We start from the raw sequence: 9,134 nt of genomic DNA on the forward strand, positions 1-9,134 counted from the left end.
AAGCCTGTGCACGATTTGGTTTTGCATTTTGCAAATAAAAGTCACTTTGAAAAAAAAAATATATATATATTTACAATTTGCAGGGTAATAATGGCATGGCAATAATGGCACAAACACATTAGACAAACAAACATAATGACATTATAACAATGCATTTACTGCAAGTTCACTTTTTAGCTTCAAACTCTGCATGGGCTCCAGTTATCACTTTATTATGAAATCTGAAGTTGTTGTTGTTGTTGTTGTTTATATATATATACATATATATATATAAAACTGAATGTGAGGAGACGGCCGTACCATTAATGTAGTGTTCTGTCCTCTCGGGACTCGTCATATGAGAGAGACATTCTCTCACACCTTTTTAAACTTTCCTTGCATCATTTGTGCACAAAACTAGTGTAGCAGATGTCTGTATATTTTATAGTCTTTACCATGTGGTATCTAATTTTTGTTTGTTTGTATTGTATGTCATATATTTGTTCTGTATTCTGAGATTTGCACCCTTCTGTCCATAAATATGTGATGCCAAAATGTATAGTATTTTACAGGGAACCCACTGACTAAAAATCATGTGTGTAAATGAACGTCAAATGGGCATTCCTTTTATTTTTTCTCTTCTACAATGATGTATCTGTAAATGATGTTATGGTAAACATTTCAGTTTTATATGGATCTAACTGTGAATTTATATATAAATACAGTATATGTTAGAAAAAGGCATGAATAAAAGCACCGATTTGTATGTAGAGAAAATACTTGTTTTTTTTAAGACATAAGCCCAAACATATAACAGCTCGTTGAATAGAATAGAATGATAATAACAGATCGAACAGAACATGGATGGATTTTTAGAATTTGATTTTACAAAAATACTACAAGGATATAGGATTTATTTGTGTGCACATTTATCAGTGTGCAGATTTTTTGGTAACACTTTACAATACGGGTGCACTAATTAATTCATGTTTAACTGATGCACAGATAATCATGAGTTAATGTATGATTCATGAAGAACTAAACCATTAATTAATTATTACTGCATCAGCCACTAATAAATAGTCTATATGATTAATAGATTAAGTAATACATGAATTGCTATTAATTCAATGACGTGTCATTGTGTATTAATTCCTTAATAACAAATTTTATTGACTAATAGTGTAAATGAATGTGTTAATTACCACAATTAGTCAAAGCTATGCACTTCAACTTCCAGTTGTCTGCTTAAATTAATCATTAGCTAATGATTTGCAAAGGTATCATTATGTTATGACTTTACTTGTTGAGGCACATCATTATTAACTAGTCATTTAGTAATTGTAGTAATTTACACATGAATTTGCCCTAACAATGAAGTAATTAATCATGTATTAATGTGTACCTGTATTATCTGGAAGTTGAAATACAAGGCTTTGGCTCATTCTGGTAATTAACATATTAATTAACACTATTAGTTAAAAAAATGAGTTATTAGGGAATTAATCCACAATTACATGTTTAATTAATAACAATTCATGTATGAACTAATACATTAACCATACAGACTCTTAATTAGTTCCTAATGTGGTAATTGTTAATGAATAGCTTAGATAATCATTAGTTACACATTAATTCAGTATTATCTGTGCATTAGTTAAGCATGAATTAATGCTTATTAGTGCACCCGTATTGTAAAGTGTTACCGATTTTTTTATGGAATTTTACTAGCCTAGCTGGTAGATCCCAGAACTGCACTATTCTATTTCTTTATTATCAGCCATTCAGAGGTAACTGTATTTAATTTCCAAACGAATTTTAGGTAGCACTTTATTTTACAGTCATGTTCTCCGTGTACATATTATGAACTTATTATAGTAATTGCAATAACTAGATACTAACCCTGGCCTAAACCTAACCTTAATTTACCTTATTTTATCAAGTGCTTGGTAAGTGGCTACACTGTAACGTACACTGTAAAATAAAGTGCAACCGAATTTTATTTTTGCAAGCAATATATAAATTGCACATATTTTAATATGTTATAGTAGATGTTTTGTCAATAACAACTTTTTTGAAGGGATCGCAAATGCTTGAAATGGGCTTGTTGCCTTTGGCTGTTAACTCCGAGGCAGCATTTTTCGGCTTTTGAAGTCAGCAAGTGGTCTTGAGTGCCTAGTCACATACTTTACACCATGAGTGCCTATAGTCACATACTTTACATGCCAGCCGTGCAGCTGATAATGAGAATGCTAACCTTTCCTCAGGTATTAGCCTATAGACTTCCTTAGACACCACCAGATGAATGTGTAATATCTTACACTTTGATATTTTATGATAATATAAAATGTTATTTGTATTTTATATACATACATATCTATGTTTTCCTATATTTGACCAGGTACATTTTATTTATAGCTATATGCACTTCTTCAAATTGGCCACAAGGGTGCAGCAGTACACTAGTGTTAACAGATTCTCAGGCATCTTTTCAGACAGCTGTCCTAAACTGGACCTCGTCATGCCCTATGGTCATGCCGGTCAGTTCGACTCTCGATTTAACCTTTAACCCATCTTTACCCTCACTATGACGAACATTTTGACGAAAAAATGCCATCCGTTTTCCTTGGGTGTTGTCAGTCTAGGTTAAGTGATGATGAAATACCTTTCATGACTATCGTGCCTTGTTATTAGTGCAGGTGCGTGGGTTAAATCGTTAAATCACCATTATGCGGGTCTTCATGTTTTCTCCTCGTGACCACAGTCATCTGCGGCTGGCTCATAACATTAATAAGACAACATGATGCTTGACAGATTCAACCAGTGCTTTATGTTTGCATATTGGCTCAAATTATCTTTAATTAGAGATGCAACAATGTTTCAGGTTTTGTTTACGTGTGTCCCTCAATGGTCAAATTTTCTAAATATATGAATAAAAGCTCCTTGAATGTTATCAACGATAAAAGTTATCAATTATTAAATAAATATTAAACGGTTCGATTAATTAAAGTAAATTAAATGAAAATAATCTATTGCCCATGTTTAGATTTAAGTCGACATTTATGCTATATTAAAAAGACCATCATAACTAGACCTTGACATCATATTTTCAGGATGGAACCTCCTTAAAAGTGTCTATTATGTGTTTGATTTTGGTATATCCCAATATAGGCCTAAATTAAAAATTTGCTTAAAATGGCAGAGTGCACTGTATTAAAACTTTTAATATGACATTCTTTATCTGATAGAATGATTAAAATGTCATTTAAAAATAAATATACATCAAAATCACATCCAAAATGTAGTTAGTGTGTAGTAATTTCTAATTATAATAAAAGTATATAATCTTTATTTAGAAAAAAACGTGTTTGTCTTGCTATGGTATGTTAGGGATGACCTTTAAATGTTAAGACAGGTCTAAAACCGGTTTCTCGGATTTGGTCATGATTTGAATGAAAATGATGATGTTCCTGCATTTTGTTAACTCAAACTAATTATGTTGTCTCTTTCTTATTTGCATATTAATGAGTGCAACACATAATAAAAGCAAAGACCATTTCATAGCTGAAGCTTCATAATGCTGTTTTACATCAAGCTATAAGAGCCTTGCAGTGTCACACATTTCCACAAGCGTCAGGAGGAGAGCTGGACACACTGAGTGTTTGTGTTAGTTGGAAACAGATCCTGCATGTCTCAATCAGTCATCTCTCTCTGATCTGAGAGGATGAGAAACACCTTATGAAAATATTGTTTATCTGACAGTAAAAACAGCAGTAAGGCTTGTTGTTCCCCTTTCCTCTGCCTCATAATCCAAACAAAAGAATCTCTGTCATAACACAACCGCTGAGCACTCTTCAAAACAGAAAGAGAGATTGAGCATGTATGTGTGTGTGGAGAAAAGAGAGAGAGAGAGAATGGGGAGGCAGGATGTTCGTATTTTAGTTGGCACGAGCTTTGCTCACTTGTCTTGCTTTTTCTGCTTTATCTCTTCAGAGAGAAAAAAAATAGGCCTAGTTATAATTTTGGCTCTTGACAAATGATTCAAAGCTCAAATTCCGACTCTGAACCTTGGAAAACCTTGTCAATGCCTTTTAAAGTTTGTTCAACAGTGATCAAAAGGCGCACTTACGTAAGTCACATCACAAATAACCGATGCCAACGCCATATGACACGAAGAAGCTAATGTGTGAGGTTTAATGAAGCGTTTACAGGTTTGAGCAAGAATCAGGTGTCCATACAAATCTCTGGTGCAACGCTACAGGTTTCACAACAGACCCCAGGGCATTAGGAGAGAGTGCCAAGCGAACAAAACGTGACTACAGTGCTTGCACTGACGCCTGCCAGACTCCACAGTCTCTGTCATGTTTTAGTCACAATTATACTGGTGCCATTATAGCAAAATTACAGGTTCAAAGGCTAAACTGATAATTGTAAAGGTGTGCTTTTTATAACCACCCTATGAGTCATCCTTTGTTACGCACAATGCTGGTGCATGAACAAACATGAAGGTTTTATTGAGAAAGAGAGAGAGAGAGAGAGAGAGAGAGAGAGAGAGAGAGAGAGAGAGAGAGAGAGAGAGAGAGAGAGAGAGAGAGAGAGAGAGAGAGAGAGAGAGAGTGTGTAAATGTTTGGTGATGTTTGCATGGTGCCTCAAAGAATGTTTTTGAAGTCAGTTATATCATATTCTGAACTTTTCTGCACTATCAAAGGCCTTTAGATCCATATTCTACACAATAGTGTATGAAGTCTCGTGTGTCAAGCCTGCACGCTAGTTTACAGTGAGCCTATGTTGACTAAATACTGGAGAAATGATACATGAGGACATAGTGCAATTTTTAACTGCAGTGTCACAAGCGGTTCTTTACTCTGGGATTCTCTGGGATTCGTAAAACCCTCCCTGTAACTGATGGCTGAAAAGCACATCGTAACATTTAGAATGAAACCATGTATAAGCAGAATACAGAATGATTGTGATATAATATTCCAAAGACACTGTCTTCTTAGTAACCGAATCCAGTCACTTAATTGTTTACTTTCCATTTTACTCCCATTACAGGCAGCTCTGAGACTGCATTTATAAAACAGATAATCCTTGGGGGATGGGAGTTCTGGTAAATATTTGGCGATTCCTCTTTGTGTCAGGAACAACAAGGCTGATAATATAGCTATATCAGAGGAAGCTACTGTTATTAATCAGTGTATGGCTTTTTTAATTGTAATGTGTTCAGATTTGCCACTGTGGGGTTTTGTAACACCACAGGTGAAATGATCAACAGCAAATGGTAGTGACTAGGTGAGGAAATGAGAGGGGCGATTGCATCTGGATACTGTTTTTTTTTTTCTTCTTCTTTTCATGACTCTCTTTCTTTTTCTTTTTTTTTTTTTCTTTTTTTTTTTTCTTTTTTTTCCCCCACTTTCCTTATTGAGTCATGAATGTTCCCACGGAAGTGAGGGAATCCCTGTGATCTTGCCCAGGATAGAAGGTGTCTGTCTACAGTGAGATGCCACATATCCCTGCTTTCTTTCCTATGTGTGCAGGCATCTTTCTTGTTGACTCATCCACCTCCATGCTGCCTTTTCTAGATAAGCAGGTTATTCCATGCTATTCAGCTAAAGACTTACAACCACAATCCTAAACGAACTTTTTTGCCACGCTGGAAAAAGGTGGGTGAGTTCACCATTCGCCATAAACAGTTCATACTGGCCTTTTTTTAAATTCAGTAATAAATATTTTAATATGTTGAAATAGTATGAAATAATGTGTTTTCATATAGGAATTTATTTTTATTTTTAATTGTAAAATTTAAAATATTTTTGTGTGGGTTGATGTTGTTTTTGATTTAATATTTCTTCCAAATAACACAAGTAATTGCGATTCCTGCAAAATCATGTAGGAGATTATCTAAGTAAACACAATGCACCTATTACAAAAACACAAACGTATGTTTATATTTTAATTGATTATATACAGTATATATATATTGTGTGGCTTAATGTAATAAATATTACGATATGTTATTACAAGGAGTATTGGTAAAAAATAAAAAATAAAGTATTCTACACAAACGTTTGATTGTATATTTTTATTAAAAAAGTCAAAGTTGTTATAGAAGACGTGCATGTGGTGGCTGAATGTTTGGGGTCAGTAAGGTATGATTAAACAAAAGTAATAGAAAACACATTAACCCTTAAATGCATGAATGTTTCGCCAATCATTATTACATATTCGGGTCTTTAGTGACCCGGAACTATATCTTACACGGATGGATCTCTACCTGTCGTGATAATGTAAATCTCTCCTGATATTAGAGAAACAATTACAGAAGAATAAAATAAATCATATTTTGTTACTTTTGGAGCTTGGAAGGGTTCAGTTGGAGCAGATGTTTTATACCATCATCACTGTCCTCATCAGAGCTCATTTCCCAGTACATTCAGCATCTGGCTCATATTCACCATCTCAAACATATTCTCAAAACTATCATTTCCAACATCTTCAAAATCAATATTTTGATCGCTGACAGCTTCTTCACCAGATCCACCATCAAGTGACAGTGACACTAATATTTGATTGTGTTCAGTACTTGCTCTGCAGTAAATCGCTGAGCCATTTCAAGTTTTGCTGATGATACTTCCTATTCTTTTGTTTTCTGCCTGCGGTAACTGTGAGTGAAACGTCACTTCATCATTGTGTATCAGACATTGCCACCTTGGGAAAAAAGGTGAATTGCACTTATTTAGTCATCAAAGATTCAATTATATTGTTGTGCTGGAAAAATATACTTACACTGTTACACACATTGGGTCCTTAGTGACCCTATATAATTTTTTACCAAAAAATGAATGGGAAAATAGGGATTCATTTATATTTTCTAGCTATATTGTTTATAATGAATTGATAGAGAAATACTAAGAATACTAAAAAGGTTAATGTCTAATTTAAAAATATATATATATATATGGGAAATTATGTAGTGAATGATGTCCCGGGTCACTAAAGACGCGAGGTATGTTTTTAAGGTTTAATAATGTTAAAATATTTCTATTTCAAATAAAGTTTTTTTTTATTTGATTTTTTTTTTAACTTTTTGTTGATTAAAAAATCCTGAAAAAGGAACAAAACAACTACATTTAGCATTGTAATAATAAGAAATGTTTCTTGTGTATCATAACAGCATATTTCTGAAGGAAAAGCATTACTGAAGGAGTAATGATGCTGAAAATTTAGCTTTGCCATGCACATGAATAAATTGCATTTTTAAAATATATTCACATAGAATAGTATTATATATGTATGTAAATATATTAAAATAGAATCACAATGTTCCTGTATTTATCATCAAATAAATACTGCCTTGGTGCGCATTCAAAAACGCTCCAAACTTGTGAACGAAAGTGTAAATCATATATTATGTTGCAGTTCCTTTTGAGGCTGGTGAAAAAAGTAAGACACTTTTTACTTGCATTTGCCACTAGTTGAGTGTTGATTCTGAACCCTGCATATGTTCATCCAGTCAAACTCAAAATACATGCTGAACAACATGTAGCTATCATTTACCATGAGGCATAATGCCCATGCCAGAGGACAGATATGGATTAAGATATGTCAGATATGTCTGTTCAGCTGTGACGGACCATAAGGGCATTCTAGGATGTCTGGGAATCGTGACGTTAAGCCTGATCTGGCCAGTGATCCTGATGGAAGTGATTGAGGAACATCTGCAGTCTTTTTCTGTGGAATGAGCTAAGGAGCTTCATCCCACTCAGGTCAGTAAGTCAGTGGATGTGTGTGTGAGGGTGGGAGGTAAGGGTTCAGGGGTTGGTAGCAGAATTCTGTTTAGTGTTTTTTATGCTATTGTGTCTAAGGTCCCTAATGTACCATTAGAAAAGGGAGTTTATAGAGACTGTTTTCCATCAACACTGGAGACAATGTGGACAGTGAAAAAGCGGCAGCTGTGTGCAAAAGGGAGCGAAAGAGAATTGGAGAAATTTGCAGCCGTCTGATCCATCAAGACAGCAGACTCCATTTGTGTGGTGTTAGTGTGCTGAGGACTTCTCATCCACGTGTGTATCGTGTGTGTGCGTGTGCATTAAAAACGAGAGCTTCCAAGAGCATGGGAAAATGAAAGCGGTCAGTTCATATTTGGGAGCCCCCAGGAGAAGAGTGAGGGGGAAGAGCAATTCACTCTGAAAGTTTTGAAATGGCTGTCCGCCCGCGCACACAAATTGCCTCGCCACCTTTGAGACATATATGCATACCATAAACTAACAGAAAAGAAATGCCTTGGGACTTTGAAAGTCAAACAGACCTTTCTTACATCCCTACCACCCACACAAGCCCAGCTTGCTGAAGTTCCGGTTGGATAAAGTGAACATTGGAATATTATTATTATTATTTTTTTATACACTGTAAAAAAAAAAAAAAAAGTTGCTGCCTTAAATGTTTAAGAACAATCAACTTGGATGTTTAAGTCGTTCAACTTACATTAAACTGACTTTTAAAAAAATAGTTGAATCTTGTATAACTTGAATCTTTTATTTAAAAAAAAGTTATTTGCTTAACTTATTTTGATGATTTAAAGCAGTGTAAAAATATATGTTGTCATGTTATTTATTATATAATTTTTTACAGTGTAAAGATGAAAGGGTTTTAGGGCTTCGTCAATCCATCGAAATTTCTTTCACAACTTGATTGGTTTAATGTTATACGGTTAATGTTATATATTTTATATTCAACCTCCCTATGCACAGAAATCAGGTCTTTGAGCACAAATGAAATACAATGAAAATTATTTTTGTGTGAGTTTTGTCTTATGTATTATTTACTGCTACTTTTGTATTTCATGTTAATTAATGGTAGCATTGATAATTGTTTGAAAATGTATTTATTTAAAATGTTAAAGTAATTAATATCTACTTTTATTTTACATTGCTATTTTTTATTTATATAATATAATCAGGAAAATTAATTCCATATATAAAAACAGAAAAAAAAATCCAGATTCTTATAAATATCTACACCCAGGTCTGTTTCTTTTCAGGTTGATTAAATGAAGAGAAGAATCTGAAGAAGGAGCTTCTCTGCTGCCCTGTGGCAGGGTCACTGACATCTAGTTGCGTCCATTTCATTAACCTATTTCTTGGCAGAGACACCT

The sequence above is a fragment of the Rhinichthys klamathensis genome, unplaced genomic scaffold, assembly GCF_029890125.1.
Source record: "Rhinichthys klamathensis goyatoka isolate OS25496 unplaced genomic scaffold, OSU_Roscu_1.1 h1tg000111l_1, whole genome shotgun sequence".
NCBI lineage: Eukaryota > Metazoa > Chordata > Actinopteri > Cypriniformes > Leuciscidae > Rhinichthys > Rhinichthys klamathensis.